We start from the raw sequence: 22702 nt of genomic DNA, 5'->3' as shown, positions 1-22702 counted from the left end.
CAATATGTTGTTTTGACGGTCACTATTGCAACGAGCATTATATAGGGAAAATAAAGACATAATTTTACCTATCAACCAAAGTTATATTGAGCAAAACAAATACTTCTATGACATGTCATGAATCACCCTCTGCATGATTTTTACAAAGACAGGTTAAACAAAACCGAATGTCAAACAATTTAAAATATTTTTTGAAAATATGATTTATACCAAAATTATGAATGCGAAAAGTCACTGTTTTCCTAATTAAGTTTCGGAGATAGCACAAATATGTTTTCATAAATTTGTGTAAACGTTCAACTCAGTTTCAAATATCATTAGGCAATCGTTATTATAAAGAATGTAATGGGAAAACATGATAGTCGATATCAGACAATTATGATAGTCTGTGTATCCGTTCGTGTCATATGATAACAATATTAGTCAAATATGATAGTGTATGTATCAATTTATTCACAATCATTTCAATGTTACACATTTTAAAACGACTTTGTTTAGACCAGATTGTGAAATGGACATGATATATCCCGTTCATGCGTGTACATATTCTCTTGACGATTCACATACAAAGAAGTCCAAAAAGATATATAAAATACATATTATCCGTTATCCACAAATCTGTATATTCTAATACTTATATTTACACGCACAACTCTCACTGTTGGTTGAGCGGGTAACACTTATTCAACAACATGATAATACAAATACGAGTGCAACAGTATAAGTAATATTTCCAAACTAGAGTGATTTCATCTTAAAAAAACATGAGTGCATCGTAATTAAACTTAATAATCAATGACTGCTGGTTATACTGTAGTAATTACTTTAAGTTACTGGTTCTGATTTCGCTTTAGAAAACATGACTGATATAAAAGTAAGAGATGTTTTATGATTGCCAGAAAAAAAAGTGTCCTTCAGATGTCAAATGTAATGGTTGTCAAGAATTGTAGACACAAGCATGGCCTTCAACGTTGAGAAAACCCCATACAATATAAATGACTATAAAAGGTATCCACATGAAACATCAACAAACTGTCAATCTATAACAAAATAATTCAAGAAATTGTCACATACATCTATTGGCTACACCCACTGACCTACAGTCTTTTCACATAGGACGGGCAAAAATATTTAGCAATTAATCTGACTAGTGAAAAAAACATTTGAGAATTTCAGAAATTATGAATAAAAAACAATCGGCTTACTCGAGTAATTATATTTTGACAACATATTTTAAAAATATTTTAAAAGAGAGTATAATTACTACATGTACTCCGTAATAACACTATGATATGAATGTTGACTCATCATAAAACGAAGATATAAATTGTAGATTGAACTTGGCATTGAACTTCCGTAAGAAGTAGAAGCGTGATATTTTAAAAAATTGCTGGGTTTGTGCTTGATTTGTTTTCCCATATCAGTCTGTCATGGGTGATAATGATTTGAATTTTAATTCAAGACAAAGTATTTACAATTAGGCGGCATTTTGAAGGTGCGTATATTTGGATTAAATGTAAGAATGCATTTACAAATAGATGAATATCAAACATATATCGTTCTTATGTTAGCAAATGGTTAGGGGAGGGTTGGGATCCCGCCAACATGTTTAGCCCCGCCACATTATTTCTGTATGTGCCTGTCCAAAATCAGGAGCCTGTAATTCAGTGATTGTCGTTTGTTTATGTGTAACATACTTGTTTTTCGTTCATTTTTTTTATATAAATAAGGCCGTTGGTTTTCTCGTTTGAATTGTTTTACATTGTCTTATCGGGGCCTTTTATAGCTGACTATGCGGTATGGGCTTTGCTCATTGTTGAAGGCCGTACGGTGACCCATAGTTGTTAATGTTAGTGTCATTTTGGTCTCTTGTGGACAGTTGTCTCATTGGCAATCATACTACATCTTCTTTCTTATATGTTAATGAAACATCATGTGTAACGTTTAGTTTAGTTAGATAACATCACCAATTTTCATGGCATCAACTTACAATGTGTGTTAGGAAAACAGACGCCCAACCTCAGATAACGTATAATAGATTTTAAATGCATTATTTGACGTATAGAGATAGTTGTGATGTATTTTAGGCGCCAACGCCATCAATTAGTGATTTGGTGGGTGCAAATACCAGTTGATGTTATCTTCTAATTATCAACACGCAACGGGCACCAATCGTTAGTGGTGATTCAAGTCAGAACCAAAAAGACCATCAAGTCAGTACATAATTATGTTTTCATATTGATTTGGTACCGCCTATTACAAATGTAAATTCTATATAAATACAAACTTTTCTCTATCGTCATACTTTGAACGACAAAATTATTTCATGTCTACCTGTGCGAATTTCAAACGCGCAATTTTACACCAGTACTCAAAACCCTCCTTCCTTGATGGGTGCATTTTACATAGACAAATAAAATCGTATAATATAATCAAAATGAGGATGTTAATTTGATGTATGCCTTTTTGTGCTTCTTCGTTACATTTGTTGTTTTTATAGTGATTAGTATGATCACAGAATGTGACTGCTGTACCCCTATTTTTGACATGTTTACCTATTTTGTCTGTTTGTTTTGTTCACGCATCGATGACAATATAATGGAAATTGATGCGACTGTCATACAAGTGAGAGGTTTAGCTAGCTATAAAACCAGGTTCAATCCACCACTTTCTACATTTGAAAATGCCTGTACCAAGTCAGGAATATGACAGTTCTTTTCCATTCGTTTTTGATGCGTTTTGTTATTTGATTTTGCCGTGTGATTATGGACTTTCCGAATTGCTTTTCCTCTGAGTTCAGTATTTTTGTGATTTTACTTTTTTCTGTGATAATGCATTTTGATCATATCAAAAGCATTTTTTTAATTATGATTTAATTAAGTATGTGTCCTCCAGATTTTACTACAAACATAATTACGATGGGACGGAGAAGCGTTCTCCTTATGTGAAGTGTTAGCTTTTAGTTATCATGCCTTTTTTTGTTTTTGATTCGAGCGTCACTGATGAGTCTTTTGAAGACGAAACGCGCGTCTGGTGTATATACAAAATTTAGTCCTGGTATCTATGATGAGTTTTTTTACAACCAATGGGTCGATGTCACTGCTGGTGGAGATTTATTTCCCCGAGGGTATCAAAAGCCTAGTATATTTATAGATTAACTGTTTACAAAATTTCGATATTTTTTAAATGCTAAGGCTTTTCTACCTCAGGCATAGATTACCTTAGCTGTATTTTGCAACACTTTTAAGAATTTTCGATCTCAATGCTCTTCAACTTTGTACTTTATTTGGCTTTTTAAAACTGTTTTGGATTCGAGCGTCACTGATGAGTCTTTTGGAGACGAAACGCGCGTCTGGTGTATAAACAAAATTTAGTCCTGGTATCTATGATGAATTTATTTGTATTATTAGCGGTTTTTTTCTCTCACTGAATTGAATATTAAAACGTCCAACAGAAAACATCAGCCACCAGCTATCTGAAATATTTCATCGGGAAAAAAGCACAATGATTTCGCATTATAAACGAATACAAGTAATTTTTTACGAAATATAAATGGTCAATCTCATAATAAAGAGACTACACTTGGGAAATATTTGTGATAAATCAGACTGCAACATGTTTAGTTATTGTTGCACATTTTTTTCGACCTTGAAAACAAGTATATACAAAGAAGTACTACGTGACAAAATCATAAGTTAAATGATGACGCATCATCACAGGAAGATGAAGGGTGTAAATATTGACATCTTCCGTAGGTTACAAGTGGATATATCATAATATTTTCATTGGATTAGCTTGACGTTATTTGTCGATTTATTTAATGCTTTCAATTTATTATTTACTATACATCTATTATATAACGGGTGGAGGAGACTGATAATTTTTACTTGTTTTTATTTAAATCTATATATTACAGTATTCACTCAATGCGATAAACCTAACGTGTTTCGAAATCTTGAAAAAAGCAAGGATTGCATATAGTTTTCATTATTAAATCAAGTTTTGGATCTTGTTAATTATGGTTAATTTTTTTCTTACTAGATTCCAGTCCTATGAAGTTTAGGGTTGAGTTGACATCTTTATTAAGCAACAGATAAACTGTTTTCCATCAGTTGGGCGAATTGACAACGCAGCGAGTTGTCTTCAGTCCAATTGCATCGTACAGACAAGTACGTTATTTAATATGAAATAATATGATGCAGTAAGTACATTTCAATTTAGCATGACATATTTGGTATTGAACAGTTATTTTGGTAAACAGTTAGGTTGACACTGCGTTAAGCTTCACATTTGGCTAAATAAGTTGATTTTGGCCGATAATCTCTGAAAATGTACTGCAAGCATTTTTTTTTTAAATATGATTATTCATAGCAGTTTTGTGAAATTGGCATGCAACACGTGTATACTTATATAAACCTAAAAATAATATAAAATTGTTCACAAATTTCAATAATAAAATTGAGAATGGAAATGGGGAATGTGTTAAAGAGACAACAACCCGACCAAATAAAAAACAACAGCAAAGGGTCACCAACAGGTCTTCAATGTAGCGAGAAATTCCCGTACCCGGAGGCGTCCTTCAGCTGCCCCCTAAACAAATATATACTAGTCCAGTGATAATGAACGCCATACAAATTATAGGCTATTTAAATGTCTTATTAAATCGATGTTGAAAACAATCCTAATGTTTTGTAGAAAGTAGAATAACCTAAATACCGAACTCCAATGCAAATTCAAATAAAGTGATTAATCAAAAAGCAAAATCAAAAGCTCAATAGATATAGGAAGATGTTGTATGAGTGCCAAGGATACAACTCTCCATCCAAGTCATACTTTATAAAAGTAAACAATTATAGGTCTAAGTATGGTCTTCCATAAGAAGCCTTGGCCCATACCGAACAGCAAGCTATAAAGGGCCCTTAAAATAACTAGATGTAAAACCATTCAAACTGTCATTCTCCTTTCTATGTACAGTCATAACGGGCACAGGTAGTTCTCTTAAAATTATTTATTTAGAAATACTCATCAAACATTTTTTAGTTATATTGTTTTCTTTAAAAGTTTTGAAAAAAAAAAACAATAACAAAAAAATCGAACTCCAAAAGAAAAACAAAAGGAAAAGTACTTTATAAGTTGGCAGAATCAAAATCTCAAGCGCAACATACGAATTGAAAACAACTACCAAAATAATGATTTTTTTACAGTAAATATCTACTTCATTAAACGGTGTATTTGTAGCTTAATTAGTAGGACAATCAGTTTCAACTGGTAACAAAGGGAAAATTAGCAAATCATATGAGTAATCTGTCTAAGGCAATGTTGTTTCTTTGTGTTATCAACATAATCTAAAAAATGTTCAAAGAAATATGTGACTGACATGATTTTCAACGTTTAAACAACATATCTCAATTGTGTTCATGCATCTTGAAAATGTTACGTATTTGAAATTCAGAAAACATAAAAGAATACCGGTTTTGAAACCATTAATAGCATTTATGAAACAATATACTCAAATAACGCATTGCTGTTATCTGTTCTGGTGCCGACAACGAACATTACAGATTTAAAAAAAAAGACTGTTCTCGACAATTTATAGACATAATGCTATCCAATATTGAAAACATGTAATTACAGTTTGATTAACTATTGAGAATTAAAAAAAAGCTCATATTCTTAAAACATATACATGAGTCTGAAGATAACCAATACAAACTAAATAAGATGCTATAGGATTGCAAATGAAACAACTATCCACTTACAGTCAATCTGATTTTTCTTAGTTTAAGGAAAAACAATTAAAAAGGGGGAGGGAAGTAATGATTTATTCGATGACAGTTTTATAATATGCATGTCCAGTAAGTAGTGTTATGTATATAGGAGGAGTAACAGGTAATGACAATTACCTCTATATTATTTCAAACTTCAATTTGATGGTCAATAGTTATCAAAGGTACCAGGATTATATATTAGTACGAGCATTTCGTGATCAGTGACGCTCATACCAAAATAATCATTAAGCCAAAAAAGTACAAAGTCTAGCATTTAGAAATCAAAATTCCAAAAATGTTGTGCCAAATACGGGTAAGGTAATCTATGCCTGGGATAGGAAAATCCTTCTTTTTTCGAAAATTCAAAGTTTTGTAAACAGAAAATTTACAAAAAAATACCACATTATTAATATCCATGTCAACACCTGAGTGCCGACTACTGGGCGGGTGAAACCCCCGAGGACAAAACGTCCGACAGCAGTAGCATCGCACCAGTGGTGTAACTAGTTATCAAAGGTTCCAGGATAATAATTTAGTACGCCAGACTCGCGTTTCGTCTACATACGACACATAGTATAATGTACTGTAAATCATTTCTTTATTCTAGCTTGGAATACTGTTAATTCAGAAATTAGTGCGTGCCTTTATTCATGTTATTATTTCGATTTTGTTCTATTCAAATACAATATTTCCTAATGCAAGTTTCAACTGTTGCAATTATAACCCCGTTGATTTATCGCAAAAGTATAATCATCTGCATAATTTTCTGAATTAACAGTAACAAAGTCCTGATAATGATTATGATTGTATATATCCTCCAATTTTGTCAAGTGAACATACATGCTAACATATCATTATCAATCAATGTAAAATACATATTCGACTTGATCTGCATAAAATGTAAGTCAACACTAAAGCGGGTAGTTAATTCCGAAACGTTGATAAGGTTCCAAGGTTTCATCCATTTATTTATTTTTGTTATGATTTGTAGGCAGTACTTTTTTTAAGTTCGAATTCATTTGTGTAAGGTCGGACTAGGCGCATTTATCTATATCATAAGACTTGGTATAACGCATTTCATTGTAAACAAGTGACCATGCACGTGTAGATGGTATATGTACAATTTGTTTCTACCAGTTTTAACATTTCGTGCGGCTTACGAGCTGTTCGTCTCCACAAACATCATCAACAAAGTACCATGTGAAGAACATGCAACACATTGAAACGGTCTCCAGAACAGAACAGATAAATATTATTCTGAATTTGCGATAAGTATATAATGAATTAAACGAGGCTTTGGGACAGGTATACAGTTTTTAAAAAAAATAAACCAAACAAAATTGAATGACAACTGACGGCCTTCAACAATGAGAAATTTCTATCCTGTTTAGTTGAAAGTGTGACACAATTCAGACATGAAAACTAACAGCCACATTTATATAGAAAAGTAGATTATAAACAGCAAATATGACATACATGAACCACTGATAACAGGTCTTTGTCTTGGTACAGGCATATAAAGTAAATGGCGGGGTGAAATATGACTGTTACCGCTCAATTCTTCATTAACATGGAAAAAAGAAATGCACTGTACTAATAAGTTAACTTGATCAATTGGTTCGAAGCACTGAAAAACCAACTTACGCAAAAGCAATAGTCACGCAGCAACTTTAGTTGTAAATAGGAGTACTCACAAAAACTGATAGTAAGTTTAAAGCAGAATTATTCCATAGTTTAATTAATGTTCTATGATCATTTTCACTACGAACTAACATGCAAGGGTTTATTCGTTTATTAAAAGCGTTTTAATGATATTTTATACGTATTTTAACAAAGAATTGTTTTTTATTTCGACATTATTCAACATTAGTTTTTTTTTCATATTTTAAAACAGTCGTTTTCTGTTGACTGGGGAATGTATAATATTCAAAGACGATTTTTATTTTCCTGCCGTTTATCTGTTCACTTCTTGTGTCAAAATACTGTTAATACGTCACGGTTATTGAAAAACATAGACCAACACAGTGTATAGAACGTATGCTTGTGGATATACAAAGACCGCTTTCAAACTTGATTGGTTCTTTCTGAACAGGGCAATAAGCCCTCAATAACAGTAAACAGCTCAAACTAAAAAATAATGGTTTATAAATAAGAACAAAACTCTGCCAATCAACCAAGTAAGACTCGGTTATATGTCAGGTAGCACTCGGTCAATCTGAATCAATGTTAATCGGGTAACAAATTAGGTAACGCTCAATTATTCAAACTAAATTTCCACGCGTTTAAGTTCTCATTTGACTAATCAACAAAATGAGCAACCATGTTTTATAAACATTAACAAACGGCCAATCGACAATACAACCACTGAGATATATTATAAATAACCATCGGCTAATTACCAAAATGATGGTAACATGTTGTCATGTGTAAAACGACTACGTACAAGGTAATATATAAGACAACTGCCAAAATGCAAATCTAAAAAAAAAATGACAGACGGCCAATTCTCTACGCAAGGACCACTTATGTAATGATTAGATAAGCAATGGTCAATCTTACAAAACGACCAGTTGAATAATATAATGAATAACACTCGATCAATATACAAAGTAACCACTAGGGAAATAAATCAGATAACACTCGGGTAAATATACAAGTAATACTACTCTTATATTTAATGCATTTCCCTCAGTTTTAGTTTGTTACCCCGATTTTGTTTTTTGTCCATGGATTTATGAGTTTTGAACAGCGGTATACTACTGTTGCCTTTATTTATAAGATAACTACTGATAAATCTACTGAATGACCACTTGATTTTATAAAACTTGGCCAATAAACAATACGACAACTCGTACAATATGCATGATATGAACTATAACTTTTAAATTATCTTTAAAAAAACAACTAGGGAAATAAAGAGGATGACATTCGACCAGTGTAAAAGTGACCACTTGGGTAATGTATAAGTTATTTCTGACCGTTATATACTCTGTCATTTTACATTTAGTTCGACCTTGAAACAAGGTTTTGAATATAACATAATACTTTCTACGTGATAACATTATACGTTGAATGTTGACTCATCATAACAGGAAGATATAGGGTGTAAATATAAAATTTACACTTGACAGCATCCGTTGGTTTTAAGTAGACATGTTAAATTCTCTACATTTTCTGATTTTAACCTTATATTATGTACGTTTTAATGCATGTTATTACGAGTGTAGTAAATATTAAAGGTATTGAGGGGTAATTTTTAATATAGTAAGGGGTAATATTTAGTTAATTAAGGGGTAATAGTTTTTATATTAAGCGGTAATATTTAGAATATTAAGAGTTTATAAGAAAATAAAAAAAAGTTATTACAAGATGTTAAATGTATAAACACACTTTGTTTCGAAAGCGCATAAAACAAGGGTGTGGAAACCAGTCATTTTGTGCGTTCAATGAATTTTAACTCCATTTGTTTGCATGAATTTTAATTCTAAACTGTAAACAGCATTGATGCAGTTATATTTTAGTTTTTTCTTAATTCTGTATAACGGTGTTTTATTAAAATGTACAACAGTAGTGATGCCCTCTCTCTCTGATGTTTTCAAAAACTTTGCTTTACTATATATTGTCTGACGTCATGAAGACAAACATGATAATCAGTCGATGTATTTCTGGTATCAATGCGACGGATAGAATAATAATTTTTTTTAATTATATATGTTGTCTGATGTCATTGAGACAGACAGCATAATCAAATGGTGAAATACATTATATTTTACTTGGTGTCCTTGAAACGGACAGACTAATCAATCAGGGGATTGTATCATATGTTGTCTGGTGTCATTGAGACATACAGCATAATCAATCGATGGATTATATTGCATATTTTATGTTGTCATTGCGACAGACATGTTAAGCAATCGGTGGATTGTATTACATTTTGTCTGGTGTAATTGATAAGTCTTGATAATCAATCGGGGGATTATATAACATATGGTCTGGTGTCTTTGAGACACACAGCATAATAAATCGGATGATTATATTATATGTTGTCTTGTGTCATTAATACAAACAGCATAATAAATCGGATGATTATATTATATGTTGTCTTGTGTCATTAATACATACAACATAATAAATCGGAGGATTATATTATATGTTGTTTTGAGGCAGTAACACATACAGCATAATAAATCGGAGGATTATATTATATATTTTCTTGTGTCATTAATACATACAGCATAATAAATCGGAGGATTATATTAAATGTTGTCTTGTGTCATTAATACATACAGCAAAATAACTCGGAGGATTATATTATATGTTGTCTTGTGTCATTAATACATACAGCATAATACATCGGAGGATTATATTATATGTTGTCTTGTGTCATTAATACATACAGTATACTAAACCGGATAACTATTAAATATGTTGGCTGACGTCATTGAGACAGATTGTATAATCAATCTGAGAATTATGGTATATGTTGCCTCGTGTCATTAATACATAGAACACTACAAACCGGAGGACTATTTTATATGTTGGCTGACGTCATTGAGACGGACTGTATAAACAATCACAGGATGTGTATAGGTTGGATTGTGTCATTGGGAGAGAAAACCTAATCAATTGATGAAATTTTTGTTGTTGTCTGATGCCATTGAGACATACATCAAAGTCAATCGGTTGATTTACGTGTCTAGTCATTGTGGTCTCGTTTTAGGTACCAAACAATGTAATATGGTAAACCCTAAGACCTTTATAAAAATATACCCTTTGGAACTAAACATAGAATAATAACACCATAAAGACGTGCATTCCATCATTAAAGAGTAAATCATTCTGGCTCTAGGTTTGGTATTTGTATGGTAGGTTTATTGGTTTAGGTTTATAAATACTATTTAATGAGGGTTGGGGGGGGGGGGGCATACCTTTTTGTGTTAACCTGTTTTTGGCACTTTATAAGGTGTTGTTTACTGTTATTTGAGACAAATTAAAGATGTTAACTGTTTTCAACCAAATTTGTTAACTGTTATCAGCATTTTTGCATTTTTGACAAAATCGAGGTGTTGTTAACATGCTCACCCCCTCTTTAATTGTCATTGGTGTATAATATGAATCCTATTTCACTATGTTGATACACAACCATCTTGACTTGTTTTATTTGAACATGTTACTTAACATGCATATTATAAGCCTCCTTTTTATTGATCAGTCAAGTGAGAACATTTGTTTCAAATTGTCAAAAGGGGAAATTAGTGAACACTGACAACATTAATTAAATGGATTCAGCTACATGTAACAAACCATGTTTACTGATTATCAAATATTACATATTTAGCGAACTAGTATTTCGACACTGTCTGTCAAATGATATTGCAAAGTAAATGGTACAAGATCAATTTATTATTAACGTTTTAAGAATGAAAGACAAGTAAAACGTGTGTGGTTTTTTTTTTAAATTTCTCTCAACATATTGTTGTTTCTACAAAAGGTCCAGCCTAAGACTGATATAATTCTACACTTTTTTTTTATCAACCTTTGTTTTCATCTTTCCGATGCTAATCTTATTTGTGTCTTTCAATTTCTCTTACAAATATCGTCAAATGTATAAAATATCAGCCAAAGTGGCGAGATTACATTAATATGAGGCTCATCTAACAATCATCTATGTCGTTAAATAAGTGGGCAATATAAAAATAAAAATACATATATATAGAACAAAACAAGCTTACTGACCTTATATTGCTGTAACTTTTACATATTGCTTGTTAAAGATAATTTCGTCGCCTTTTTAATGTATTTCCTCCTAATGAATAGAAGAGCAGGAAGCAAACATTTATTCAGAACGAGGCAGTGATAAACTGCTCTTCTATTAATTGAACACCACTTATGTCATTAAAGTGTAAAATAAAACCGTCACCGGACTTATTATACTAAATATTGACGATACATGATAAAAAAAATATAGGATTGTAGACAGTTTGTTTTACCATGCTATTCCAGTACAATAATTGAGACAAATACTAAATAAAATAAATAAATAAATAAATAATCTTTATTTCAAGAGGATGATCCCATTAGTTAAAACTAATCTTCCTGAGAGTCCTCAAAATAATAATAACATATTTATAAGTACATAGAGTATTATAAAGTTATATTATACACAATATACAATTGTATTCAAATAATAATGAAAAAGCATATTAATTTGCACAATTGATGAAAAATTTGTAACATTTTGTTTTAAAAGATACAAGTGTATTACTCATTTTTATTTCATTTGGTAAACTGTTCCATATTTGAGAACCTGAATATGTAAATGTTTTCTTTAAAAAAATTGTTTTTGGTTTTGGAAGATTTAATAGTTTTTCATCAGCTGAACGTAAGTTATAATTTTGATTATCAGTAAAATGAAAATTTTCTTGTAAATAGTTAGGAACCATACAATTTTTAATGATTTAAAAAAGTATTGCCTTTTGGTATTGAATGCGTTTTTCCACATTTAACCAGTGTAAACTATTAAACAATAAACTGGATGATGTCATTATGTCAGCTTCTACTATAACCTTAGCAGATTTTTTTAATAACTTATTAAGTTTATTTATTCCACTTTCACAACAGTTTCCCCATATATTGCAACAATAATCAAATAATGGCAGAATATAAGCATTAACACAGATAATACGTATATGCATAGGTAAATATTTTCTTATCTTTTGTAATAAATTGATTCTGTTTGATACAGTAAATGACATTTTATCTATCCGCTGATTCCAATTTAGGTTTTTGTCAATATATAAACCAAGAAGTTTTTCCCAATCTACATTTTCTATTTGTTCATTTGAAATATTGATATCTAAACTGTTTCCAGTTGAACAAAGCCTTTGTTTTAAACCAATAATCATTAATTTACACTTTTTGGCATTTAATTTCATACAATTTTGCGAACACCAGTTTTCAAACTCTTTAAACGTCGTGTGTCATGCATCCGATGCGGTGCTTTTTGTCCGCAATTTGCTTTTAGTCCGATAATTTTGCTTTTTGTCCGACACTTTTGCTTTTTGTCCGTTGCTTTTTGTCCGTTTTGCTTTTTTTTTGATAATTTTGCTTTTTGTCCGACACTTTTGCTTTTTGTCCGTTGCTTTTAGTCCGTTACATTTTGTCCGATAATTTTGTTTTTTGTCCGAAACTTTTGCTTTTTGTCCGACACTTTTGCTTTTTGTCCGTTGCTTTTTGTCCCATACTTTTGCTTTTTGTCCGTTGCTTTTAGTCCGTTTTACTTTTTGTCCGCAGTATTTGCTTTATGTCCGATATAAAAATGTGTATATGTTTTGCAAGTTTCATATTGAACATCAAAACACCATGCCTTTTTCATGATTACAAAACTAAACATACAAAAGAGATTGCGCATATTGTCAATACAGGCAGAAATGTTAAGTGTTATCGTGCATATTTATAAATTTTGCGTTTTGTGTTTAATAAGAAATATTTCAAAACTCAAATTTCAAATCATGCACATGTACATTTTTTATAACATATACTGAGTGCTATAAAAAAATGCAATGCTATTATATTTTTCTCCAAAAACATATTGATTTATTTTTTAGATCATCTGGCTCTATTGACCAAAGAGTCTTTTATCATCACTTGGCGTCCGTCGTCCGTCGTCGTCGTCATCGTCGTCGAGCGTTAACTTTTACTAAATAATCTTCTATAACAACTGGGCCAAATTCAAACAAACTTGGCAACAATCACCATTTAAAAACAATATGCCTTATTAATTTGCCTGCCAACCAAGATGACTAACATGGCTGAAATATAATATATGGGATAAGATTAAAGTTTTGTCTATTATTTTGAAATCGCTTATACTCAAATGAGAGAGATCTGACAAAAGCAGGATGTTGAGCTCTACCGATTGTCCATACATGTCAAAACGGTCAGATAATGTCTCAAAATTGATTTCTGTTCTCTAACTATAGTTTGCCTCAACCCAATGTTATAAAACTTAAACACAATTCCTATTACCACATAACTCAGAAAAGTTTGAATTTCGGTGGTGTCACTGTTACTGTTCTAGAGTTATGCCCCTTTGCAAATAGAAAAACTGTTGATTTTTTTATTTCCGTTCTTTAACTTAAAAAATGGTATGAAATGTGCAATGCGTATTACTACAAAACACAGGTCAAATATATATTTCGGTGGCCTCACTATTCCTGTTATGCCTCTTTATAAATGGGGAAGATGCTGACTTTATCGTTTTTGTTTTCTAACTTAAGTTCGTCTCAGGCAAATGTTATGACACTAATACACAATGCCTATTACAACAGAATTAAAATCAATTACAAATTTGGATAGTGTCACTCGAGCCGTTCTTAAGTTATGTCCCTTTATAAATGCAAGCGTAGTCATTATCTGTGTTACATGGACGCATTTCCCATTTATTATAGGATGTATTGCCTTTAATGATTTTTACCATTTATTTTTTGTTTTTGCCTTCTATTTTGAAAATTATAATAAAGACAGAAAAACTTTATGATGATCGGTAAGATCAGTTCTACAAGTGAGACTATTTATTACAGAAAGGTCCTTTGATAATGATTTGACCATTTTTAATTTGTTTGCGTTTTTTGCCTCATATCTTAAATCTACAATAAAGACAATATGAAGGCGACTTCTTATTGAAGTTATCGCCCTTTAATGTACTGTCTGTCCACAATTTTGGATTGTAATTTACAGAGAACCCAAGGTCAAATTTGGAATTAATGTAGCAAAATTTGGTTTTGTTTGTTTTATAAGTGATGTTTTTAAACTGGCATTTTTAGGGGAGATTACTATAAAATAGTACAATTTTAGAAAGAGTCTACAAGAATTTTTGCTATTTTCAATTTGAGCTGGGAAAAAGCGCACGGTGACCATATCTTACCTATTAATATTCTCAAAGCATTTTATAAAAGGTATCTTCTATCATTTGTTTTAAATTCTATCGTTTAGTTTAGCTTCAGATCACATAATGCTGTTTTTCCCTGTATAATCCATACAAAATGTGTCATTTTGTCACATTCTGTATCTTGAGAAAATATTCGTTTCACTATCATATTTGTTATATTTTTTAACATTTAACAATATATACTACGTTTTGGCAAAGTCTGAACAAATTTTATCATTTTTAATGTATACTCCCATACCACCTTAAAGACGATTTTCACTTCCTATTTTTCGTTTTGTCATATATCATAGAAAATCATAATTGATTAATTTCATTTATCATCCTTCCCTACCGCTATATCAGCTTCCTCAAAATATCCGTAAAACTCGTATCCAGTTAGCACGTGCAAGTGAGGAGACATTATCAAGTAAACAGGACTTATCAACAAATTCTCCCAACATATTACCTTGTATTGTAATGGTGACAAGTCATCAAATATATTCTTTTAATAAAACAAATTACACTTGCAGTACTTATTTTACAATAGACCATTTCTTTTTTCCTAAAATTACTTTACATTCTGAAACGAGATGTTGATAAAACGGTGTCGACGGCAGTCTTGATAAGTTCTGCCGGGACTACTTTTTTTCAGAACTGAACTATTTGTCCTGATTTGAACTATTGATCTGACCTGTATTGAGATCAATCTATCGATACAAATGTCAACAATGCGGGGGTGGCAGTTTAAATTATTAAAAAAGCGTATAGTGAATATCAAATTCACAGTAAAATTAATAATAGAAATTGATTAATTAAATGCACATGTTATATACACTCTAGATTGAACGTTTCATTTGAAATAAAAAAATGGCCAAAAAAATCTACAGCAATACAACAACCCCTTTCTAAAAAGTCTAAGGTCTTATTTTCGTCTGCTAAAACAAAACAAAACAAACATACAAAATGGCTACTGACAAAAATGATGCTTTTGAAGACCAATCAAATAGACATTTTTTACATCAATTCGGGGGAAATTCAGCACATGAAAGTCAAAGTCAAACTGATGATGATGCAATATGGGAATCGGAAAAAGACACAAATGAACTCTTAAGTGAAATGGATAGCCCATGTTGTAATTATTGGGACTTTTCAAAACCTAGATCAATTGAGCGGTATAAAAATCTCCCGGTAAACATCCAATCCAATCAAATTACACAAAAACAACAAGATGACAATGTACACCCAGAAAAAGAAATTGAAGATATCGAAGCAAAAAATGTAAACAAAAAACAAGCAACCACTTCATCAACGTTAACAGACCATCAAAGATTCAAAGATGTAACAGATGCTGAATTAGAATCATTCATAAAAGAACAAGAAAGCAAAAATACCTGCAGAAAAACCAAATCTGATCTCAACATCTTTCAATCATATTTGAAAACTAAACATAATGATACCAGAAAAATTGATGATATCCCTCCACATGAATTGGACCGCTTTTTAGGTTTCTTTTTTATCAGTGCCACAAAAGAAAGACAAACCAATGGCACTATGGAGTACGAACCAACATCGTTGAAATCCATCCAACAAAGTATCAGTCGGTATCTAAAAGACAGCAACTACCAATGCAACATCATGACGGATGATGAATTTCATAAAAGCAGACAAACATTAAGTGCAAAATTTAAAAATTTGAAGTCTCTTGGATTGGGAAATAAACCAAATGCTGCTGACCCATTAGCAGACGATGACATTAATAAGTTCTACTCTAAAAATGTAATGGGTGCAACAAGTCTGCGCTCTCTAATGAATACAATATATATAAATAACAACTACCACGTTGGTCTACGGGGTGTTACAGAACATTTCAATTTATGTTGGGGGGGGGGACATAACATTAAAGGTGGACACAAATGGAGATATATTGAATATCTCCAGTATTGTCGCGAACGACAAACAAAAACAAGGCAGGGTGACAATCTTTCCAATTTACGGAAGACAGGACCCATTGCAATGGAGAATAAAAATGACCACTCTAGATGTCCAGTATTCGCATACAAACTTTATCGACAGAAAAGACCAGAAACAATGAAAAAAGATGATTCCCCATTTTATATACAAGCCACAACATTCCAAGACGATAATTATGGCTCAAAATTACTTTGGTACAAAGCTCAAAGGCTCGGTACAAAATCAATTTCAAAAATAATAAAAAGTATGGCAACTGAAGCACTGCCTAATAATGACAAGAGGCTCACAGGTCACAGTGCTAGGAAAGGTTCTATACAAAAACAAAAAGATGCAGGAGTTCAGGACACTGAAATTGTTCAAAGGACAGGACATAAAAATATGAACAGTCTCTTATCGTATTCAAATACTAGCTTAGATCAGCAGAAAAGGACTTCATTAATGTTATCAACAAATAATCCAAAAATATCAAACAGTAAAACACATACTATTGCTAAACCTGTCGAAACAATAACACAGTCTCAGTCGGCAGAAGTTATTAGTAACAGTAACAGTAATCAGTCGATCTATCATGGGAATTTCAATTTTCATAACGTGCATCCTGCAATGAGTGGTCTATTTACAAATACAACCTTTCATGGTGGAAATTTTAACTTTACTTTTAACAATGGAACATCCAATCAGCAACCCTCTAATAAGAACAACTTGAACAAAGTGAACAAATGAAAACGTACTTGTATTATTGACAGTGATAGTGACAGTGATAACTAAAACCGAAATCATTCATATTCTATATTTTAACTGATAATTTAAAATACTTTGTTCAAATCTGAAATTAAAGTGATATCAATACATTAATTAAATGTTCATTGTTCACCTTACTTGGTTTTCTATGATTATCACTTAGCATGTATAAGTTGTCAGGTTCTATATTGATACATGTATAAAATATCAGTTCAAGTTACAAAATATCAAAATAAATGTGAAAACTGGTGTATTTATATTGGCTATATATGTACATTGATCATTCACATGAAATAGACTCAAGTAGACAAAATATTAATTGATGAATACATGTTTAGATTCCATTTATAGTATTTAACTGCTTCAGTGTAACTAAGTTAGGATTTGAACCTAAGACCTTCTCATAGAGATGCTCTGACCCCTGAGCTACCTAGTTGAATACACTGAAAGCATATATACATATTTCAAGAATCATAAACATGATATATCTTATCAATTATTCTCCAAGTTACCAAAAGAATGATACAAAAAAAAAGTCATGACATGTATATTAATGTACATGGACCAACAGTATGCAGCGAAGCAATATTGAAAAAACATTCCATAATTTCAGGTGATCTGGTTGTTTTTGTTCCTCAGTGAAGAAAATACCCCCGGAAAATATGTTTTTCTCAATGATAACATTAGGCAAAGCACGTATAGGAAATAGTACTACTCAATAACTTGAACCTAATACCGTCCCACTGCAATTTGGTGGGGAAGTTGGTATAAAAATAACACCTACCTTCCATGTCTTCTCACGTACAAATGGCGGGTACAAGGTGCGAGATGTCGAGGTATTACATACAAAAAGGTCAATTTACCAATATCCGTCTTTCTCAAATTAACTTCTCCTTAGCGAGTTACGACTACTAAATATTTAGGTACTCTCAGACTTAATACAAACAACATTTTGATGCGATATTTCTGGATTTTTTTTTGTGAAGCGTATGCTTAAAAGTTGTTCGGAAGTCAGCGAGTAGATATTTTCTTCTTCTGGTGATATGAAATACTTTTGTTTTCAATCTTTCATTAAGCCTTGTTTTGGTTTTTTTTTGTATCATCTTCAAATATTATTCACCCATATATGAATTATCATGTACAAACAACATTTTTCTTCATGTAGTTAATGGGAATATTTTACCCTGCGTATTTTGGCCGCAAGGTGTTCCGCGGTTTAATGTGTCGATGACGTGTGTTGCCTAGTAACAACAGAGACACTCCGGTAATAACAATTCCCGCAAAATTATTAAAAAAGGAAATTTTGATTAAAAACATTGCTTTGAAAGATGATAAAAATGTTATCTAAATGTGGAATGTATAGATATTGAAAAATATCAGCCCACTCGACAGAATATGAAGCTAAATGGCTCGTTCGCTACGCTCACTCGACATTTAGCTTCATATTCTGGCTCGTGGGCTGATATTTTTCTATATCTATATATCCACATCCAGATAACATGTACCACGACCTCTCAAATCTAAACATAATACATGAATAAGTAAACACGTTTGGAACTAGATAACAAAACGTTGCCTACCAGATAACAAAACGTTGCCTACCAGATAACAAAACGTTGCCTACCAGATAACAAAACGTTGCCTACCAGATAAGCAAGTTTGTCTAAGATCAATTTTAGAGAGTGAGAGTCTAAATTATGTTAAATAATTCATAAACAAAATTATCGACTTTAAATTTGTAATTAAAATTATTATTATTTATCAATTATTCTAATGACTTCTAAATGCAGATGTCGACGCAAATGTTAACTTAAAAATGTGGATTTGTGGATATCAAAAGCAACACTTGTTTAATATTTTTCTTTTTTACACGGTTAGAAAAAGAAAACGTAATCGGATGCGTATTTAACAAATTAAACTAATAATAAATAAGAAGATGTGGTATCATTGCCAATGAGAAAACTCCCAACAAGAGACCAACTGACACAGGTATTTACAATTATATATCACCATATGGCGTTCAACAATGAGCAAATCACATAGCGCACAAGCTATAAAAAAACCCGAAACGATTTATTTATAACAATTCAAACGAGGAAACTAAAGGCCTAATTTATGTACAAAAAATGAACGAATAACAAATATGTAACACACCGATAAACGACAACCACTGAATCGGAGGCTCATGACATTGGAAAGGATCATACATACATAACGTTGCGGGGTAAAACATGTTAGCGGGATTGAACCCTCACCCTAACCCGGGACAGTGGAGTAGCATTACAACATAAGAACGAACTATCAAAATCAGTTGAAAATGACTTAACTCATAAATGGATACAAATAGAAATACTACACAGAGTGGACGAGCCGGGTACTTGTATATACCCACAACAAAAAGACACGAAGTAAAGATCTGAGAGTACTCGCATTATGTTATTGGTCTCTTAAAATTTTGAAAATACTTTGAACGACAACATTATTGTATATCTCTTCAACTGTGACGTTAACATTCTAACGGCAACCAAGCAACTCTACATTAGTGTTAATGTTAACTTTGCCATTCCGTCACGGGACTTATATTTCAATCTATTATGGGTTGATTAAATATGCATATATAAGTACACAATGAATGTGGTGGTTGAATTTAAAAGTTTAATGTTTGCGCTTCTTTGTAAACTATGTGTTTGTTGTTGTTCTAATTAAGATTGTGACACGGTAATGACCGTTGTACCCTTATTTTGACAATTTTACCTATTTTGCGTTTTTAGTTCGCGCATCGTTGTAAATACTATGGAATTTGATGCGACTGTCATTCAAGTTAGAGGTCAAGCTCTTTAAACCAGGTTCAATCAAACATTTTCTACATTAGAAAATGCCTGTATGAAGTAAGGAATATGACAGTTGTTGACCTTTCGTTTGATTTGTTTCATCATTTGATTTTGTCATTTGTTTAGGGACTTTCCGTTTTGAATTTCCGTCGGAGTTCAGTTTTTTAGTGATTTTAGTTTTTACTGAGAGCTAGTTCAAAGCCACTCAAAACTAAAAAAAAAAAATATGCATCTTAGACTTTATACATATAACGTTCTTTATGAAGACGTCACCAATTTTCGTTAAAAAACCTTTCTTAACTACCACTCAACACAAGGTACCCGATCATAAACTACAATTTACTAAACTCACGCTTTGACGTCGACAACGTAGAACAGTCGGGGCACTTAGCGAACTCCATAATATTATGGAATTCCGTAATTTTTGTGGAAAATTAAAGTTGTCTCCCTTTGACTAACAGGCTAAATTTAAGATGGGAGATAACTATATTTTGAAACTGATTCTCTAAAAAGAAAACAAGGGAGACAAATGAAATCTATTTATTGTTTTCTTAACTACAATGGAAAAAAATATATAATAACATGAAGGGATGTTACCTCGGTGAAGAGTACTCGCTCGGTAAAACATTTACAAAATGGAAACACAAAATTATATCCATTTTATGTATTGTGGGTCGTTGTCTTTTCATTGTTTTATATATATGTAAACTGTATATTATGTATAATGTTTTAAGCTCATACTGAGGGCTCATATGGGCGTAAAGTGCTTTTCAATAAAGAATTTAAGGACTTATAAACGTAGAACCCTCAACATTATAACAATGGACTAGATAATATGAATTATATACCATATAAATCATAATTAAAAGCTTATTTAATACATGACATACATGTTCTTATTTTATTATGTAAACTGACAATTATCTAATCCAGTAATAAAGTGATATCTATAGAAAAATTATTACTCAAACAACAGTATTAAGGGACCGTAAAAAACACATTTTTAAAATAATCAACAAAGGGGTGATGTTTGAACTAACTGATGATCACTGATGACTTTAATAATTTTCTGAGGATCGACATAAGGTGCATTGAATTTGTCTGATCTAAAAGTAGTATCTTGACAACTGTGCCTGGGATGAGGCTAATTCTCAACTTTATTTGTAACTAACAGTCCTGCTGATGAAAATATATGCTCTGACGGTATAAATGGAGAGGGAATGACTTAGATTAGCTTAAAGTGTAAGATTTTGAAAACTGATATTGTTCATGGCATACCTCTGTTTGGGAGAATTTTAAATGAGAGCTAAGCGGAAATATTCGATTCGTATTTTAATTATCGAAAAATATTAGATAGTATAATTGCAGGACATACAAATACAACTATTGACAAATTGTTGATGCAATCACATTGACGTATGCGTATCTGTTTCCATATGTGTGCTATAAATACATTATAATCTGCAGAGATATATAAACTGTGTAATTATAAATCGTCTAAGCTACAAAATATTGTGTTTTATCAATGAAGTGAAATACGATACTAATACATCTGTGTACTGTAAGCTACAGTAACAAGGTATTTGATTTTTAATGGCTCAAGTGCATCAGGAAACCCCATTATAACTAATGATAGTTCAACGATTAGACATTTCTCAAGCTAGAGGTCACATTGGTACGCTGATCCCTCAAATTGCACTTGCCACTTTAATATATAATATTTTGTGATAAAAGTTTAGAGATTTATAATCGCCAACTTTGAAAACAGACAAAGCAGCGTAGATATTAGTTATAAATTATTATTTTTGTTTTAACTTTAATTGTTAATATGCTTCTGAAGGAAAACAAACTAATCGACGACACAAAATAAAATAAAACTAAATTAATCATTTGAAAAAGTCTATATAATAGAAAAACACTCGCAACAAATTTATGAGTTTGTTTGAATGTTAAATTCGTTTGATTTTCTTTTTTCGTATGTTCTAACTTTCACGGACTTCAACGTGAAAGATTGCTGGAATTTAAATTAAATTTATAATCAATGCTAAAAGCTTGTGAAATACTAGAACTCTTTTCTTCTCGTGTTTGTTTGAATTATATGACTAATGTTATGGCATATTCAACTAAACTGGGAAGCAGCGCTGTATTTTGTTTACGTGCTAATGTACATGTAGATTTAAATAGTCAACAAAACTTAATATGACTCCACGAGCACCACAGTCTTTCCTCTGACATATAATACAGGGGCGGATCTAGCCATATTAAAAGCTTTAAGGGGGGTCCCAACTCAGGACAAAAAAAGGGGGGGGTCAAACTATATGTTCCCATTCAAATGCATTGATCGGCCAAAAAGAGGAGGGTTCAAACACTCGGACCCCCTCCCCCTGGATCCGCTAATGTAATAGTTCTTATTAATTGCCTCGAAAAATATCACTCATACGAAAGATGTCTATGCCAGCACG

General features: G+C 31.8%; 1 long non-coding RNA gene across 1 annotated transcript in view; it reads right to left on the bottom strand.

Moving 5' to 3' along the window:
• The window catches only part of LOC139529673 (uncharacterized), a 139675-nt gene extending 128039 nt beyond the window's left edge, over positions 1 to 11636 (bottom strand). Inside the window, exon 1 of the long non-coding RNA XR_011665869.1 lies at positions 11505 to 11636. This is a non-coding gene — a long non-coding RNA (uncharacterized lncRNA). The remainder of the gene's footprint in view (positions 1 to 11504) is intronic.
• Positions 11637 to 22702: the final 11066 nt, after the last annotated feature.

Source organism: Mytilus edulis, chromosome 7 (genome assembly GCF_963676685.1).
Source record: "Mytilus edulis chromosome 7, xbMytEdul2.2, whole genome shotgun sequence".
Lineage (NCBI taxonomy): Eukaryota > Metazoa > Mollusca > Bivalvia > Mytilida > Mytilidae > Mytilus > Mytilus edulis.
Note: the sequence above shows the minus strand (reverse complement) of the source record. Positions and strands in the feature narration are given on the sequence as shown.